The 18,433-nt window shown below is 42.0% G+C and overlaps 1 protein-coding gene across 1 annotated transcript in view; it reads right to left on the bottom strand.

Moving 5' to 3' along the window:
• Map7 (microtubule associated protein 7) overlaps nt 1–18,433 on the bottom strand; it is a 156,250-nt gene that overhangs the window by 97,488 nt on the left and 40,329 nt on the right. The window lies entirely within an intron of this gene.

Here is an 18,433-nt window from a genome sequence, read left to right as displayed (position 1 = left end):
GCCAGTCAGGAAAGGCTGGCTCTCCATCTCCCGAATCTCCGCAGTGGAGAAAGCTCCTAAGGCCCTGCGACCTCACTCCCACTCAGCACGTCTTTCCTGATCACTACATACCCGCCTTCCCCACTGCCTGCTTTCTTTCAGCAGCTGGGGACTCAAGCTACATCTTAGAGATTTGCACCTGAGATTCAACTTTTTTTCTGGGATTCACCCACATGCACATGAGGTGTTTGTATATATTAATAAACTTGCTTTCTCTTACACTGTCTTTTGTTGTATGGTCTTATCCAGCTACGAACTCAGAAAGAACAGAAGAAATGTTTATTTTCCCCTCCCTACGCTGTGAAACTAACAAGCAACTGGAAATGCATATGGAGGTAAAAAGCTTTTTATTTTTCTCTAGGGTATAATTTCAACAAAGAGTTCTGATGACAGCTACTGGCGGTAAAACCTGTGTAAAACATTCAGCATATTTCAACAACGTTTAATAATTAATGAGCATCCTATGTCATTAATTTATAATAAATTCAAGCTGTTTGGGAGTTTTCAAATGCATTGCTTAAGAGTCTACTCAGTGGCAATTAGCTGATGGTGACAGCCCTCAGCCTCCTGAACTGTATTTGGCATTATATGCCTCTGAAAGCTTCAACAATGCTCAGTGAGTGTGCTTGGGGTCCTGGGAGTGCTATCTAATTACTTTCTCCTAATTTGTGAAGGGCTTTTTTTTTTTTGGTCATTAGCATACAGATTGGAATGAAGAGACTACTTTCCATAGCCACAAACAGGAGAACAAAAATTGTCATTATAGTTAATTACAGCAGAGTGAGGCATCAAGATTCCCAGTAATTTTGATGAAATACTTTGGTTTCCTTCTTAATGTTCGAATGGAGGTGCTGGGCAAATAAACTATTGTGGCAGAAGTTGGTAAATAAAAGCAACTGTCTGACACTGAAGAAATGATATCAATGTGCTCAGTTACATGTTTATCATTAGTTCTTATGCCAACAAAGACACTTAATTTTTGTTTTCGTTTTCTGAGACAGAATCTTGCCATGTTGCTGAGGGCATCCTAGTACTCACTATGTAGTGCAGACTGATCTCAAATTCAGCCTCCTGAGAGCTGGGATTAATGGGATGTACTACGCTACCACATTCAGCTCAGACCCATAGATTTAAGTGTTCACTGAAGGAGTGACCTTACCACTCTGAATTATGAGATCTCTCAGTTGTCCTTTACGCCTGTATACAGGTGGGTCTGTATTTTGGTTAGTTTTGTGTCTATTCTGTGTTTTAGTCCCATGTTTAAGTGTCAGTCTCTTGGTAATTCCTCACAGCCAGGCACACAGACCTCGAGAAGCGCTTCCCAAATTGCCAGAGTCTCCATCAAAAGGAACCCCTCTGGGTTATGACAAGTTCCAACTCACAACCACAATTGTTTCATCAGTCTTCCCCACCCAGCAGAATCCATCATTTGAGACATTAAGCCCACCAACCATCAATAGCCAATAGACTTGAGGCATTCCTTCAGTTACTAATCATTCAAATGACCACTTGGAACTATCTGAGATCTTAAAATTGGTCCAAGATGAGCAGGGTGGCTCAAATTTGTAATCTCAGTACTTGGAAGCAAGGATTCTTTCCATTTACTCATTTACAAGCAGAGGGAGGAAAGGCAAGAGGCAGAGAGAGAGCAAGAACACACAGGGACTTGCTTGTGCCAGGGATTCTTGCTTCTGCAAATGAACTTCAGAAGCATGCTCCACTTTTGTGTGGGTACTAGGGAATTAAACCTAGCCAGCAGGCTTTGCAAGCAAGTGCCTTTAACCACTAAACTGTCTCCCTAGCCCTAACCTCAGCACTTGGGAGACTGAGGCAGGAGAAATGCTATAAATTGGCGGCCAACCTGTGCTACAAAGTAAGTTCCCTGTCTAACCTGAGCTACAATGTGAAGAGTTCTCTCACATACAAAACAATGTCCCATAGGAGAGAGATGTGAACACTGACACAGGGGTTTGGATGTGGTTCATACATGGGCTCAGATGTTCTTCCAGCGGGACGAGGTGAAATGCGGTAGAGCTTTTAAGAGGCAGAGTCTAGTGGGAGGGTCCTCTCACTGTGACATGTTCTGAGGACGTCCATATTTTATAGAACAGTGGCTTTGGGCTATCCTTTGTCCTGAGTGGCTCAAATTTACAAAACAGCACTTTGCATTTTTAGTACAAATGACAAGGCAGAAATGACTGTGCCTTGTTCGTGCAAGCAAACAGCCACCATGTGTTCAATAAGAACCATGACACACAGCGTGATAAATAACTTATTTATACTAATAAAATATCATCACCTATAAAGTTATCAAAGCAAGTTGGGAACATATAGACATTTGAGCTTGTAAAAAGTATCAGGAAAAAAACAGGACAGTGAGCTTATTATTATTTTCTGAGTACGTGGGGGTATGTGTACGTGTAGGTATGGAGACCAGGAGCTGATACGGGTGTCGTCTTTGATCACTCCCCACCTTACTTTTGGAGACACGATCTCGCACTGAACCAATTCTGCAATACAAGCTGGCCAGCAAGCCCCAGTCTCTGCTTCCCTAGGTCTGGGATTTCAAGCTTGTGCTACCTCGCCTGGTCTGAACTTGGGTCCTTAGGCTTGCATAGCAAGCACTTTATCCACTAAACCAGCTCCCCAGGGCTCCAATGAGCTTACTAAAAAACTAAACCAGGGCTGCAGAGATGGCTTAGTGGTTAAGTGCTTGCTTTTGAAGCCTAAGGACTCTGGTTCGAGGCTCGATTCCCCAGTATCCACATAAGCCAGATGCACAAGGTGACACATGCATTTGGAATTCATTTGCAGTGGCTGGGGGCCCTGGTGTGTCCATTCTCTCTCCCTTTCTGTGCCTCTTTCTCTGCCCATCTGTCGATCTCAAATAAATAAATGAAAACAATTTGAAAATAACCAAGAATGATGTCATCCCTTCACATGGGTCATATAAAGGGAGGGACGCCTAACAGTGGGGAATGGTGGCACCCCACAGCTATCATCCAGTCATTTGATGTATGTGTTACAAGACCAACAGGAGAACTCCCAACTCTGCCCTTGGGACCCCAGCTTAGCCCACTGGAACTACCATTTACCAGGACTCACTAAGGCCAGGGCAAGCTCTGTACTTGGAACCAACTCTGCACTTACAGAACCTTACCAGCAGAACATGACTGGCTTCTTTATGTTAATATCTGACAGATCCAAATGCAGTGACACTCTGCATATTTTTGTCTTTAAATTGTTGGGGAGTGCTAGGATTAAAGACATGTGCCACCACACCTGGTTAGATTGGGATCTTTAATGCACATATAGGCATGAACAATTAATATATGACTAGTGTAAGTAGGAATGTTTGTGCTTTTTAATACTGAGCACAGTTTGTTCACTAAAACAAAATGTCTAATAGTGATTAGAGAGGATACCTTGAAATACGTAGTGAAATTTTAGTTAAGTATGTTGATTTATAGCTTACCTCTAAATGCCCAGAGCAATTCTTAAAGGCATCCTCATTCATAATTAGAAGTTGCTTTTCTTCAAGGCCTGGTCTATCTTATAATGCTACAAATTGTGTCTGTATTATAATCTACTAGTAATATAAATATTTTAATGTCTTATCACCCAAACAAGCAAGCAACATGTGATGAATAGCCAAGAAGGTAAAAGTTAATATTTAAGCTTTCGACTTGCTTAATTCAACATTAGCAATACAAAGATTTCATGTTTTCCTATAACAACACTTATAAAATCAAAGATTAACAATTTTATGTAACATTTTAATGTTTCTTAAGACTGAGATTGTAGCTTAGCTTGTTAGAAGCCCTGGGTTTGATCCCTCATACCAAAAAGAAAAGACCTCTTACTGAATAATTGAAATTTTTTAGTGTATTTTGTGTTTTTCTGATAATCAATTTAAGTTGGAAGCAAGAGAATCAGGAGTTCAAGGTCATACTCAGTTACATAGTGAGTTCAAGGCCTGTCTTATTATCCCACCCTAAAAAGAAAAGCATGATGTTTTATTCATGGTCAAGATAAAAATTAAAAATAAAAGCAGTGCATCCTTCAGGAAATTTAATTGGATTTAAATTAGGTGAAATCAGCAAGAACTAAGAACTAAGTTCTTGTATTAATTGGCCATATTATTCCATGAAAATCTAGTAGAAATATCATTGAATTTCTCTTATTTTTCTATAATTTTTCTGCCCCTGATGATGTTTAGATTAGGTGCATATTGAAAATCACATGAGGGGCTGGAGAGATGGCTAAAGACCCAGGTTCAGTTCCTCCACAAAAGCCAGATACACAAGGTGATGGATGTGTATGTAGTTTGTTTACAGTGGCTAGAGGTCCAGATGCATCCATTCTCATTCTCATTCTCTCTCTGTGTGTGTCTCTTTATCTATCTATCATCTATCTATCTATCTATCTATCTATCTATCTATCTATCTATCTATCTATCTATCTCAAATAAGTAGTAAATGACATTGTAAAAAAGAAAAACATCAGTAATTAAAGCTGTCAGATCCCATCATCCAATCACACCTTCCAAGCTCTCTAAGTCTGTTAACTAAATGTTATTTAACTCACTTCTCCACCACTAAGCACATACACATTCAGGAGAAGTGGGGGCTGGAAAAGGTGGATCAAGGACAAAAATGAAAAGCCTCTTTCTAGGGCAGGCGTGTGGCTTGTGATGTCTCCTGCCGACCTGCCAGTTGTTGCGGCATAATGATAAAGCCTGTGTGTGTTACCTGCGTGTTTGAGAAATGGTATAAAATGAAAGGGAAGGGAAGAGCCTTAAATCACCAACAAGGATAACGAAGGTGGTAACAGTTGTACGACACCTGAAGTTCCATATTCATCCCTTGAATCATCGAGTGCAGATCATCATAGGAGCCACCAACCTGTTCTCATAGCACTTTCCTGTGTCATTGTTTAGAGAATATTCTCTCAGCTGAAATTTTCTACTGACTGAATTATAACCCTTGTATCTTGATACTATAATTTGCTTTGCTTATCTGAACCTCAGGGTAACAAATAAAGTTCAATTGAACTACAAGTCTTTTGAAACTTACATTGGGATTTTTGTTGTTAGTGCTTTGTATTGTTGTTGTTTTTCTAGGTAGGGTCTCGCTCTCGCCCAGGCTGACCTGGAATTCACTATGTACTTTCAGGGTGGCCTCGAACTCACAGCAATCCCTCTGCCCACTTAATGGTATTTAGACAAATACTGAATATAAAGCCATAATACTTTTGAATTTTTATTTAAGGAGATAACTTGAAGTTTTGGTTTTTATTCAAGAAACAGTGCAGAATTTCCAAGCAAACTTCTTGCTGTTTTGTCCTCCTCTGAACGCTGCTCGTGTCTGGCTGACCTCTTCTAGACTGGCGTGCTCGCCTGCAGCAAGCCTCTCCACTGTGCGCTGTTTGTTTGGACAGGGTTTCACAGTGCTCAGGCTCGCCTCCATCTCTATGCAGCCAAAGATGACCTTGAACTCCTTTTCCTCTTCCTTCCATCTTGCAAGTGCAGGGACTACAGTCCAAGACTGGCTTGCAGAGAAACTCTTGACCTCAAATAAAACTCTATTTCTGTCATTTTATGCATTTGTAAAAAGTCCAAGTGTGGCCTCTTTTGCTTCTCTGTCCTTTGGAGACTAGGGATGGATGTGTATATTCGGTGAATGGATTAGGTGCCTGATAATTTCAGGTATTATTCCTAGGAACTTGGGATCTAGCAGTGAACAACATAAAATTCTCTAGCCTTCCCGAGCATTCATTCCACTGTGGGGACAAGCAAAGTACACCAGGGCAGTCTGTGTTTGGGGGTCACTCATCCCCAACTATCTACTTCCAGAGCTGCCTAGTGATGGTAGATATGTGCTCTATACCTCAGTCAGGGCCCCAGCCTCATAAGGAGGCTTTCTGAATAGAAAGGTACAGCTCCATAAAATATGCTGACTAAGGGCAAATGAATTTGGAAGTCAATTACCTGAAGAGGCATTTTGTTCCAACTTATGACAATAGTGACATATTTACAGAGCATTGACAATTTTTCTCATACCACAAAACTAGTTAATGTCAGAGCAAAAGACAAACTCATATCAAACCCCAGAGATTTTTCTAATCGTCTGCTCTAACTCTATTTTTTTTTGTTGTTGATTTTTCAAGGTGGGGTTGCACTCTAGCCCAGGCGGACCTGAAATTCACTATAGAGTCTCAGGGTGGCCTTGAACTCATGGCAAGGTGATCTTTCTACCTCTGATTCCCGAGTGCTGGGATTAAAGATGTGTGCTACCATGCCTGGCATCTAACTATATTTTATAACCATAAATATAAAAAGAAGCCATTTCCTCATGCTATAATCTATCTCTTAGTGGTGACCGAGTATTGTGGTAACTATGCAAAACTCTTATTTCTTTCTGACAGCGAATGTTTTATATCAAGTTTTGTAAATGGTATCTATGAAAATGAAGATGTCCTTAAAGACAAATAATTTGGGGACTGAGACATTGCTAAAACTCTTTAAAACTTAAGCTGATGAGCCATCTAGTGAAGAAACTTTCAGAAAAGAAAACACTGTGATGAAAATAACTTTCCAAAAGGTGCTGCAGCCTTCATTGTATGGCCCAGATGTGGTTTACTGTTCACGGGCCACAGAGACAGTCAGGTAAGGAAAGACAATGGGCAAATGCAAGCGGTTGTTTCTATAAAAGCTCAACTGAAAAAAGAAAAAGAAAGACAATACAGTGCTCCGGAGTGTCCCCTTAAATCAAACAGCAGTCACTTGCAAATATCCCCCGGCTCTGGTCTGGGTAGGAGTATTACAAGTGGTAAGAAATTAACAATAAATTAGGTACCTTTTTTTTTTCCAGACAACAGCATAGTTGTGCATATGCAGTTTGCTATGTTGGTCTAGTAGTTCTGTTAGGAGACTGAAGCCATTGTTTGGGCTTTCATTTTGTTTTCGTCCAAAGAAAACAAAGTGGGAACGTGGACAAAGGAAAACAATCAGGTTTACTTTGAACTGTCACAGAGCAAGTGCGTGACTCCAGGAAAGACGACTGAAGTATAAACTCAAGTTTACTACATAACCAAGATAATTTTATCGGATGAAAATCCCCACTCCTTTTTCTAAAAACATCAAAACCCAGTAGTTGCTATTTTTAGAGAGAGGATCTAAGAGCTCTCCTGCTATGTACTTCCTCCTGTTTTAAAAAAAAGTGTCAATTTGTCACAACTGGCTTAAAGACCCCCAGATTCCTACAGACCCATGTTAAAGTTTTCAAATATATTTTGAGCTGGAAAACTTACAGTCCATTTTAGCGTCTTCCATCCTAAAATCCTCCTTGCTTGAGTACACTGCCACATATCTGCATGTCTCCCTCTTCTTGCTTTGAGTCCCTCAGCCAGGCAAGGACCAAATGGTCAGTGGAGGGGCTGTTTAATCACACTAAGAATTTCTCTCACAGAGTGAGGGACACTCGGGAGAAAAGAAAGTGGGAGATGAGACCTAAACTCCACAGCTCTGTTTTTAAACAGTAACCCTGTGCACTGAACCAAGTAAAAGCTGAGAATGGCATCTGTTCAAAAGAGCCAGTGAAGCTCAAATGGGTATGGGCCGCAGACAGGGGAAGCCTGTCCCGGTGAAGAAAGTCTGTGAAGTACCCCAGTCTCAGGGGTTCACTGGCTGGAGACCCCAAGCAGGATGATCATGAGATACACGTTAAAAATAAAGTTGTTGACCAAAAGCATCTAAGCATCACTGTATTTCCCTAGGCTCATTTGTCTTTGGTTTTCAGATGCACTGACGATGACATTTAAAGCTCCCAAGGTTACGAACCAGAAACATCTGATGGCAGTCATTGAGAGTCAGTCAGGCAGAGAGATCTCTCCCTTCGCTGCTGAGGACAGCCACGCAGCCACTGAGACACTGTGTGAAATAGTTTAGTTGCTTTGTTCCCAAGGCTGAGGCTGACTTGTGTTAGCAAGTTATAAACAACTATAAAGGTCAGACTTCAAAGAGCAAGAAGAACCAGTGAAACAAAGACTGAAACTTCTACATTAGTGACATACAGGTCCTCTGAACTCATCACTTTCATTAGTGACAAATCACATTGCAAACTTTGAAGTCAGCACCACTGCTACAAATTTGGCTTGTGTCTCATTATGTAGCCCAGGCAGCTATGAAACTGAGATTCTCCTACCTCTGCCTCTCCAGTGCTGGCATTCTAGGCATGAGCCATCACACCCAGGGAAATGAGATCAAGTTAGAAACCTTTGTCCTGTCCTTACAGACTACAAATGCTTGTGGCATGGGGGCCAGAAAACTGATCAAAGCCTAATCTAAAGTCTAATGAATTTGGATGAGCTAAAGGCCCAATTTGTAAATGAAGATAACAGTACTTTTTTAGAAGAAAATTAAAATTTTAAAGTCCCTCTGACTATCTCCTGGAGTCACTGGACTGGCCCAGTAAGATTAGATACCCACGGTTTCTAAGATGGACGAGGCTCGAGTGCCCAGCAGGCTTGGTAAAGATTTATTTATTTGACAAAGGAAGCATGAATGGGCGCCAGGGCCTTCAGCTGCTGCAAACAAACTCCACACATATGTGTCACCTTGTGCAGCTGGCTTATGTGGGTCCTGGGAAATCGAACCTGGGTCCTTTGGCTTTGCAGGCAAGAGTCTTAACAGCTAAACCATCTATCCAGCCCAGCAAAGATTCCTTTTTAAAACCTTTGGGACCCCAGACTACTTCATGAGCATCCAGAGGTGCCAGTTTCAGTCCAGCACATTCAGATACCCTCAAGGACCCAACATCACAGCTGCAATGACCACCCTTCCCCCAACCCATTCAGGGGTAGATGCTCACACTACCCCTCTAAAGCCCCTCTAAAGTGGGGTTCTCAGCCTATCTGGGACACTTTGTTATGGCAGCTCACACTTGCCATCTATTTTGTGTCAAATATATTTTTTAAATTTTTTTGTTTATTTTTATTTATTTATTTGAGAGCAACAGACGGGGTGGGGGAGAGAGAGAGAGAGAAGGGAGAATGGGTGCCCCAGGGCCTCCAGCCACTGCAAACCAACTCCAGATGCATGTGCCCCCTTGTGCATCCGGCTTGCATTGGGTCCTGGGGAAATGAGTCTCCAACAGGGGTCCTTAGGCTTCACAGGCAAGCACTTAACTGCTAAGCCACCTCTCCAGCCTTATTTTGTGTCAAATCTTTTTTTAAAGATTTATTTTTATTTATTTACTAGAGACAGAGAGAGAGAATGGGCTCACCAGGGCCTCTAGCCACTGCAAATAAATTCCAGACACATGTGCCACCTTGTGCATCTGGCTTATGTGGGACCTGGAGAATCGAACGTTGGTCCTCAGGCTTCACAGGCAATCACCTTAACCGCTAAGCCATCTCTCCAGCTCTATTTTGTGTCAAATCTTATTCCAAGGGCTTTTAGATATGTGGTCAGATCTAGTCTCACAATAACCTTTATCATGTCACACGGAGAGCGGTCTGTGTGGCTGGTCCCAGCAGCCATTGGCACCACGGCTTCTAGCCCCTGGGTCCAAGCAATTTCTCATAAAAATATTTGGGGAAAAAGTTGCATCTATATTGAGTGCTATTTCCTAAACAACATAGTATAACAGCTACTTACAGTGATGGAGTAGTGTTAAGAAATGTAGAAGTGAGTTGAGTATAGGGAAGTATATGAAAATAGCCACTATATATAAGGAACTTAAGCATATATAAATTTAGGTGGGGGTACCTGACCACTCCATGGGATAGTGCTGTGTGACTTATAATTGGTAGCCTCTTTATAACTCTCACACTCTGCTCTACTGCAGCATATGCTCTGGGCGTAAGGAGATGACTTCTTACTTCCCGCACCCAGGAAGCTTGCAGACCAGGGTGGCCTGCCGGTGGGAAATGACTGGTACCACAAGGAGAGGAGGAAGGGAAGGACAGGAGAAGATATTGTGTGGAGACAGTGCACCACTCTTCCCCTGGGAACAACAGTGCTTTAAATAAACGGTGATGCATTCATCCAGAAAACAGCTGAATGCTAACAAGAGGAGAGAATAAAGGGGTTTGTATGTGACAAGCGTCGGAGATGTCTATGCCCAGTGCAGAGCATGGGTACCACAGAGCATGAGTCATCTTGCACTGCCTGGGAGCTGCCTACAGAGACCCGATCCTGCCCTCACACGTCATTCTTTTCTCAAGAATTAAAGCCTCAGCTTATCACTCCACTCTGCCCCCCCACTTTGTTTTGAGGTAGGGTCTCTCTCTAGCCCAGGCTAACCTGAAATTCACTATGTAGTCTCAGTGGCCTTGAACTCACGGCGATCCTCCTATCTCTGCCTCCAGAGTGCTGGGATTAAAGGTGTGCCCCACCATGCTTGGCTTGCTGGCTTTCTTTCTTTCTTTTTTCTTTCTTTCAATGAGAAAGAGCAAGCAAGAGACATGCCAGGGCCTCCAGCCACTGCAATCAAACTCCAGATGTGTGTGCCACCTTGTGTGCATATGTCACCTTGTGCAGATGGCTTACATGGGTTCTGGGGAGTTGAACCTGTATCCTCAGGCTTTGCAGGCAAGCACCTTAACTGCTAAGCCATCTCTCCACCCTTCCATCCATTTCTTGCTCACCAACTACCTGCCATCCCCAAAACTAACCTCTTCTGTCCTGTGGCCCAGATGAGGAACCCTCAGCTCTCCAATTTGAGTAGGCACCATAAGCCTTGAAATGGCAGAGAACTGTGCTTGGCCACAGTAAGATATGGATGAGCATATAGCTGCTAGTATTCTCTCAACAGGCTGTGACTTACCACCATCTTCTCTTCATCCGTTTTCCCATCTTAACTTCTGGTTACTACTACACAGGTTTATACAATAGGACATCCACAAGATTATGATCTGGGGGCACTTGCTTGTTTTCCTCACCCCAAGCTTCACTGACATGTAATTGAGAAACAAAACTGTCTGTGCTAAAGGAGCACAAAATAACAATGTGCTCCACACATAAACTGAGAAGTGATTACCACACTCAAGCTAATTAACACCTTCACCACCTCACAGTTATCATCTCCATGTGTGATGAGCTCGTGTCAGGACTACTGTTTTGGCAAGTTTCATGTTTACAACACAGAACAGCAGCTCCCCAGAACTCAAGACTTACAGTCTATGCCCTTTAGGAAGCAACTCCCCATCTCCCAGCCCCCAGCTCCACTTGTTTGTAACAAAGCTTTATTCCACAGAGAATTGTCATCCTGCATTCACTCTGAATTTCTTAGAAAACACCAGAAGTGAGAGGGAGTACAAGGACAGGGATATATATAAAATATATATATATAAAAGATGTATGATATAAATATAAATAAAAAGCTGAAGCTCAGTTGTTCTAGCAGGTAACTACAAGCGTGTGGAATGACTGAAAAAGTTCGGCACCTTCAGTGCATTGTCATGCTGGGTAAGAACTTAAAAGTTTTTATTTTTTTTTCTTGTAGACTTTCAAATTATTTCACATAATAGTCATATAAACTAGATTTGACCATCACAATCATTAAAATATTGTAGTTTAAACTCTCGATGTTTAGTAGAACTTACTGTATCGAAAAATATTAGGAGTTTGGCTATTGCTATCTGAAGAGACCTAAATGCTAGGAACAGATTTCACTTACATTTTATTTAGTTACAGAAAATAGAGATTCAATGTATTACGAAAAGCTTATGTTTTTTTTGTTTGTTTGTTTAAAATTTAAAAGCGAACATCGCACAGCTGTACTATTTATAATTAAACACCCTGTTTAGTTGCTGTAAACTGGTTTTGGTCATGCTGGTCTTGTTTGAACATACCCAAGCACTTTCAAACCCCAAGGCTCATCTAGGAATCCTGCAGCATATTTCTTTCTCTGAACCCCCTTCTTTATCTTAATTCTGTATTTTCCATTTCTTTGTGTTCAAAAAGTACGAACACTTTTAGGGAGGCTTTTGCTTCCTTCCAGCACTGGTGATGTAATCCAGGATTTGTACCTTCCTTCTTGGTAGTTATCCTTGTTTCTTTTCTTTTCCTTTAAATGTTACCTTAGGACACAAGTTTTAAGATACTGAGAAAGGGGCTGGAGAGATGGCTTAGCGGTTAAGACATCTGCCTGCAAAGCAAAAGGACCCAAGTTTGATTGCCCAGGATCCAAGTAAGCCAGATGCACAAAGTGGCACATGTATCTGGAGTACATTTGCAGTGGTTGAAGGCCCTGACGCACCCATTCTCTTTGTCTGCCTCTTTCTCTGTCTCAGTCTCTCTCTCAAATACATAAATAAAATTTCAAAATATAAAAAAATAAAGATACTGGACTTCTGGGTGGTGGCGTAGGAACCATGCTAGAGCAGCACAGGAGGGAAATAAGCAAAAAGTAAACAAAACAAAACAAAATACATTTTTCTACTGAAAAGTGAAGGTGTATAAGAAATTATGAACCACAGCAGAGAAGTAGGAGAGGTCACAGAAGCAGACAGAAGCGGCTCCAGCAGCGGAATTGGTCCCGCAGCTGCCAGGCTCGGCCTGAGCAGCAGCAAAAGCCAGGCGAGATTTCCCACTCGCACCAACCTCCTTGCGAACTCAAGAAAGCTGAAGGGGAAGAGAGCAGGGACCAGCTGAGTGGCTTGCGAGGAAGAGGGTTTTAAGGACCAATGGTACAACTTCAGCCACCATCCACAGCCTCCCCTCCCCGCACTGCCAGTACAAGTGCCAGCAACCACCGGAGACCTGGGGAAGGGAACTCACCTACACAGCACCTGGCACAGGCGATCAGAGTAGTGATCTACTGACCCAGCCAGCCTACCTGAGCCCACAGCGCAGCAAAGAGGGACCCAAGAGGACACACACAGCATAGCTGAGACCAAAGCCATCCCCCAAAGGTAACAGGATTTACACCACAGAAGCTTCTCTCTTCAGATGGCAGTGACCACTGGGATGACCCAAAAGGCACCATAGTGTTGAGAGGAAGTGACAGAGGAGTGTCAAGCACTGAAACATCTCTATCACACCCTCCAAGGCTCAGGGTCCACTGCATAAGAGGCAGAAAGAACGTAAGAGCCAAAGGAAGGGTATGACTTCCTACAATGCAACTGTCCAGCCAGAAATTGGCCTTGATATCCACGACCTCGCAGTGCCTAGCAACACCTTCACAAGACCCTCAAAATAGAGAAAAAGAGGATGACATGAAAATAAGAGAGACTAATGGAGAGTGGGAGGGGATTTGATAGAGAGTGGATTCGGGGAGGGGAAAGCAGAGGTGGGAATTATCATGGTTTATTGTCTGTATGTTAGTTGTCAATTAAAAAAATACCAAAGAAAACTAACAAAAAATAATGATGGCAATGAATTAAAACACACATTACAAAAAGAAAAAAAAGATACTAGAAAAGGATATTGTTGCTTGCTTATTTTCAAGTTTTACAGAACCTTGGACAGAGAGACATGTGACAAGTGCTGTGGTTCTGAAGAAACTCACTTAATGTGGTTAAAAATGGACTCTAGGGCTGGAGAGATGGCTTAGCGGTTAAGGTGCTTGCTTACAAAGCCAAAGGACCCAGGTTCCCCAGGACCCCTCTCTCTCAAAAGATGGACTCTACACATAACTCCCTATCCCTCCTCCTTTTCCTGTTCTGTTTAAAAAAATATTTCATTTATTTATTTAAGAGAGAGAGCGGCAGATAGAGAGAGGGAATGGATGCACCAGGGCCTCCAGCCACTGCAAATGAACTCCAGACTCATATGCCACCATGTGCATCTGGCTTATGTGGGTTCTGGGGGATCAAACCTGGGTCCTTAGGCTTTGCAGACAAGTGCCTTAACCATTAAGCCATTTCTCCAGCCTGTCTTTGTCTTTTTTGAGACAGTGTCTCATGCAGCCCAGGATACTCTCCAGCTCACTGTAGCTAAGGCTTGTCTTGAGCTAATTCTCTTGTCTCTAGTCCTTGAGTGCGGAGGTTGCAGGTATGGACGACCACACCAGCCCCCCCTTTTCTTTTTCATGTGTGTATGTCTGTGTGTGTGTGTGGAGTATGCATATATGTGGAGCACATGTGTGGGCAGGGTTGCACGCACATGTGCACACAGGCATTTGGAGGCTAGAAGTTGACAGACAGCAGGTGTCTTTCTCAGTTGCTCTCTATATTACTCATTGAGACAGACTCTTACAACTGAAACTAGAGCTCACTGACTTGACCAGGCAAGCTAGCCAGCAAGCGCTGGGTTCTCCGGTTCCCTCCTTGGAGCTGAGATTACGAGCCCGTCCCTCCAGCCCAGCTTCCACGTGGGTTCTTGGGATACAAACTCAGGCAGTCATGACTGTGGAAAGCGCTCTTTCTACCCACCGTGCCATCTCCCCAGACTCCCTACCTCCATTTTCCCCACCCTCGCCTGTTCTCTCCTCCTCCTCCTCCATTCTCCTCTTCCTCCTCTCTCTCTTCCTGTCTGTCTGTCTAAGCTGGCTGCAAACTCATGATCCTCTTGTCCTAGTCTCCTGAATACTGGGACTGCAGGTGTGAACCATCAAGCCTGGCTCTACAATTGTTTTCTTTAGGAAATAAAGCACAACGTACTTGAGCTTCTTCTTGAAATTTTTAAGTATGTTACTCTGGAATCATTCGTTTCCTTCATATCTGTACTTTATAGCAGTGACCCAAACTAGACTTTTAATGAAATGCGTAAGAGGCACTCTCATTTTTACATTGGCACTTTTCTACTGTGCTGGTGCTATGCCCCCCTCCCCGCCCCCCAAGCTTCTCCCAACCCTCCTGTCAGCCATAACCAGCTTTCTGTGGCATTTGTGAGATTCATTCCAGTTTGGGGATAATTACACTGAAGTTACTAGAAATGTTTACGCTGGCAGCCAAGTTACTACTGACTCAGTACAACGCAGCTGCCTGGTCTGGATGAGGGGCTGAGGCTGTCAGGAGGGCCAGCGCCGCTCCAGCGGACAGAACTTTCACCGCAACGCCCTCTCTCCAAGCATGTTTTGTGACTTCGGGAAGGAAGGAGTATTAGGAGGCACACCTCCCATGACCTGAACTCCCCACCTGCTGCTGATGCCTTCAAGTTAATTACAATGTATTTCAGAGAAGCTTTCACTGACATGGAGGATTAGTGAGACAGCATGACAGCTGGAGTCCCATGTTAGGTCAGAAATTGAAATAAAGAACTTGACCTACTTCCAAAAACAAGATGTTTGGTAATTTCCTCAAGCCAAATTTATGTGATCTTTAGAAGAGGGGCTAAAATACCTAGGTTATTTCAGGAACTAAAATATGTTGTCTGTAAAAGAAACTCTTAAACATCTTACCTGTCTGACTTTTTTTTTTTATAATAATGTAAAATATATTTGTGATTTTAGCTGTTCAATGTTTTACATGCAATATAAATTTCAACTACGTATAGCATTACACTATGCAAATAAAATAAGGATATACAAAATGTTAGATAAATAAAATTATCGCACTTAATATTATTTTGTTGAAAACTGAAACCATCAAGTTCCTTAAGACTGTATGAAACTGTCTGACTTTTTAATTAGCCCACAATTTGATGTTTGTTATTCTGTATATACAGCTGTGAACACTCACTCTTTTAATGCTAGCCGTAGAGATCGCCACACTGTTCCCACCAGGCAGAAGAGACAATGCCATAATGAAGCCAGGGTGGGAAGGAAATAAAGATGTCATGCCCAATAATACCCAAACACTCAAAGTTAGACATGCTTTATTTTTAATTGTAGTTTTGGTTTTTAGAGGCAGGGTCTCACTCTGAAGCCCAGGCTGGCCTCCAACTCATGGCAATCCTCCTGCTTCAGCCTCTACAGTGCTATAATTACAGGCCTGAGTCACAATGCCACAAGTATAAATTCTCATACCCTAATTTGTATGATCTCTACTTGGCATTTTGGGCAAAAGCCTAGATTCAACCTGGCATCCCTATTTCCAACTCCAGCTTGCCGAATCATCTCCCTGTTGCCACCTTTTATCTTTAATTCCTCTGACCTGCCAGATGAGTCTCCCTTAAAAAAAAAAAAAACGAAAAGCCCAAACAAAGAACCAGGCCAAGATGCTCACTATTCCCCTGCCTAAGCCAGACTACCTCTTGAGAGTCATTTCCACCTGCGTCCACAGATACTTTTCACTCACAGAACAGATTCACTAGCTATTCCTTCACAGTGCTTCATGGCTTCCCTCCCTCCTACCTGAAATGCTGCTTCAAACATCTCTTTTAAACCTTCCAGAGTCCCAGAAAATGCCATCACCCTGCAGGAAGTCTATCTTGATTCTCCCAAACAGAAGGGTTTGCCTTTTTTCTCTAAAGCCAGAAACACATTGATTCATCTTCCCTAACAGCCTCAGCACAGGCGTGGAGGGCGGTCAGGTTTACCCATCCAGCTGGCTGTACCTGGAAGGCTGTATAGAGCTAACACTAAAAGCACGCCAGATCACAATGGTCTATCTTTCAGCAAATGGGTCAATTTCTAGTAGTAGTGAGGTCATACTTCAAAAGGTTCCAGACAAGTAATAAATGTAAGTGTAGGAAACAGAAAACACACATAAGCACACTCCTTAAAATAACCTGTAATGTTGATTCAGACATAAGTGCTGTAAACAGTTTGGTATTGGTTCTTGTAGTTTTTTTATTTTTTGGTTTTTCAAGGTAGGGTCTTGCTCTAGCCCAGGCTGACCTGGAATTCACTATGTAGTCTCAGGGTGGCCTCCAACTAACAGCGATCCTCCTATCTCTGCCTTCCAAGTGCTGGGATTAAAGGTGTGCACCACCATACCTGGCTTCTTGCAGTTTTTGTGAAAAAATAGAACATATAAATATATTCATGTGTACAACACAAAAACTAGAATCTTCACGTAATACTATTTTGGAATCTACTTACTATGTGGACATCTGCTATGTAACTAGAATATTTCTAAAACACCTTTACTAATGGCTAGACAATACTGAATTATAGGGAAAAAAGTCCTGCAACATGTGTAAGACATTTCCAAATTTTAGGTTATTTGCAATTTTTCAAGGTTATGGGCAAGATTGTCTGTTGAACCGTGCAAACTTGAAAGGGATCCCACTGATTAAATCTGACAGAACTTGAGCTCAAGAAGAATTAGAATCTGCAGAATAAAGTAAACATTCATGAGTCCACACTATATAAAAAAAAAATTGAGGAGGAAGTTCTTCATACAGTAGAGATCCAGCTAATAAATCTAGAAAGCGACAAACCCCCAAATCTCTATTTGGCAACTCATGTAATGATAACTGATTCAGGCAAAAGTAAGTTATGTTAAAACTTGCAGGTGAATATAAAAGCAAGAAAAATGCATTTACAAAGTTTCAAAATATATTCCCACAATGAACTAATTAAAAAACAAAAATTAGTCACTCAACAGTGGAGGAAACACAGCATTTGTCACTATAGCCAGATGATGGACGTTAGCAGCATCAGGATTGGGACAAATCAATGTGTGCCTCCCGAGCTGAGCCTGGTACGTGGAGAATTACATACCAGTTCTGCGGTATTCCTGCCCGGAGTTTACAGCCCGGGCTTACCCATGAGGAAATGAGGAAAACGCAAACAGAGATACATCTTGCAGAAAATCTTGGTGGAAATGCTTCAAAAAGGACACTATCATGAACTGCACCGAAAGACTCCGTTCAAGTGTTGAGGGTCAGAGGCAGGATCCTTGATGCTCACTGTTGGGACACATATAGACAGCAATGTGGCACAGGGGCAAATATGACAGTCACAAAGCTGTTCTTTCTCAGGAGAGTTAAAAATGACTTCAGAATTGTTCACTGAGGGATCCACATGGAAGGCACATAGGAACTCTCGACCAACATGATATTCAATTTTTAAAACGACTTAAATCAAGGCTACTGAATCTCTCCTTGGCCCTAAACTGAATGTAACAGGAGTTGAATGTCACACACATCTAAAGTTTTTCTGAAAATAGACGAGTGCAATTTTTCCAGAGCAAAGGATGGATAAGGAAGGCCAGCTCATTACTCCTTCATCCTTTCCAAACATAAGCTATGGGCTACAAACTTCAGAGGAAGTAGGAAAAACCTATTCTTTTACATAGTGTCCCACCTTCAATATTTTTTTTTGTCATTTGCTTTATTTAATTTTTTGTGAAAAAAATTATATTTAACAAAGATAATTTCAATGTTAAGTGTTTCACTGTGTATACCTTTATGAGGATAAACATTGCCCAGTATTACCCCATTTAACAGTTGAGAATAAGTGCAGCATTCCATAAAACTTTTTTTTTTGTTTTTTTTAAGAATTTGTTTATTTTTATTTATTTATTTATTTATTTATTTTTTATTTTTATTTTTATTAAC

This window comes from Jaculus jaculus, chromosome 9 (genome assembly GCF_020740685.1).
Source record: "Jaculus jaculus isolate mJacJac1 chromosome 9, mJacJac1.mat.Y.cur, whole genome shotgun sequence".
Lineage (NCBI taxonomy): Eukaryota > Metazoa > Chordata > Mammalia > Rodentia > Dipodidae > Jaculus > Jaculus jaculus.
Note: the sequence above shows the minus strand (reverse complement) of the source record. Positions and strands in the feature narration are given on the sequence as shown.